This window comes from Sinocyclocheilus anshuiensis, unplaced genomic scaffold (assembly GCF_001515605.1).
Source record: "Sinocyclocheilus anshuiensis isolate Anshui unplaced genomic scaffold, SAMN03320099.WGS_v1.1 scaffold482, whole genome shotgun sequence".
Classification (NCBI taxonomy): domain Eukaryota; kingdom Metazoa; phylum Chordata; class Actinopteri; order Cypriniformes; family Cyprinidae; genus Sinocyclocheilus; species Sinocyclocheilus anshuiensis.
In genome coordinates, this window is record NW_015547676.1 from 149,683 (window position 1) to 151,509 (window position 1,827).

The window sequence follows — 1,827 nt, forward strand, 5'->3', positions numbered from 1 at the left end:
CACACACACACACACACACACACACACACACACACACACACACACACACGCAGACAACACTCTCATTAACAGTTTATTCCAGTCAAGAGAACTCATTATGGAAATAATATACTTTAATACAATATACTCTACTTAATTGTGAACTGAATGTAATGTTTTTAGAAACTTAATTGCATGTTACTTGCAATTAAATGAAGATGTATTATTGTTTAAATTGATATGAAATGCCATTAGTTGAACTTTAGAGCCAAGTACATCTTTACATGCAATTTTATTATTATTTCTATTGTCTCTGAAGTATGGATAAAGTATTGCTGAATGTACTGACATGCATTTATAGTAAAATAAAATTTACTTCAATGTCATTTGGTTTGGTTTCTCAAAACCTCACAGGGTACTATGTTTGCTGTAGTGACAGAATATAAGTATCTCGGTTTTATGCTTTATGACTCCTTATCTTTTAAATCCCATATTAATCAACTAAGGACAAAACTAAAGGTAAAGCTTGGGTTATATTACTTAAATAAACCCTGCTTTTCATTTGAGGCAAGAAGAAGATTGGCTTCTGCCACATTTATGCCAGTCCATGATTATGGAGACATTCTGTATAAATCATATCCAGACTTTTAGGTTCTCTGGACACTGTATCACGGTGCGCTCAGGTTTATATTAAATTGTAATGTTAGTACCCATCATTGTGATTTGTATAATAGAGTTGGTTGGACGTCATTATCAACACGCAGACGTAATCACTGGTACACATTTATCTATAAATCCATCTTGGGTTTACTGCCTCCATATCTTTGTTCCCTCACCCAGCCTAAAGCTCCTGGAGCTTATTCTCTGCGCTCACAGGACTTGTACATTCTTTCGGTTCCATTTGCACAAACTGAACTTGGAAAACAAGCTTTTCAGTTTGCAGCGCCCAATGATTGGAACTTTTTACAGCACAACTTGAAGTTGCAGACCTTAGTGTCAATGAACACTTTTAAATTCTTGATTAATGAGCTGTTAAAGGAAGAATAAATTTGTAAATGTTTTTAATGGTTGTCAACACATTGTTTTGTGCTCTTCTTATGAAATGTAGTGCTGCATCTTGGCCAGGTCACTTCTGTAAAATAGATTTTTAATCTCAGAAAGTTTTACCTGGTTAAATAAAGGACAAATAAAATAAATTAAAATAAAATTTCTATTTCTATTGAAACTCATGTATTTAAATATATTTGTAATTACACATTTATAAAGATTAAGATGCAATTTAGTAAATTTAAAATATATTAACTTTAAATGGAAATCGCGTTTGGTCTTGTACTGTATCGCATACCTTGCCAGTGTCGTGCGCTTGCTTGGCCATTTGTTGTGATAAACAGGAAAGTGTGTCCAGCTGAATTCAATTTGAGTTTTGTTAGACGAATATAAAAAGCTTAGTATACCACGGCAGCAGTCGCGGCATCCCTCGTGTGAAGACCGAAGAGTGTAAAGACCATTGACTCTACCGTTCGACTCCACCGAGCAGGGGCACCGCAAGGGACATAAGTATCGCTTTTGAATCATTCTCTTTCCTACTACATGTTTCCCTTCTGTTTTCAGTTTTTATAACCAATTCTTACTATGTGTTTTCATATCCCTACTATCACTACCACTCGCAAACCACGCATCACACACTGTAGGCAGCACAATCCTAACAACCTGCGCACTTTGCCTATGTCTACTAATGCACTACTTTCTTTTTCTATTGGTCTCTGGAATTGCCAGTCTGCTGTAAACAAAGCAGATTTTATTACTTCTATTACAAGTCATTCAAGACTAAACCTCATGGCCCTGACA

The 1,827-nt window shown here is 35.4% G+C and overlaps 1 protein-coding gene across 2 annotated transcripts in view; it reads right to left on the minus strand.

Annotated features, from left to right (window-relative positions):
- LOC107703018 (schwannomin-interacting protein 1-like) overlaps positions 1-1,827 on the minus strand; it is a 133,498-nt gene that overhangs the window by 21,464 nt on the left and 110,207 nt on the right. The gene's annotated exons all lie outside the window — the stretch shown is intronic.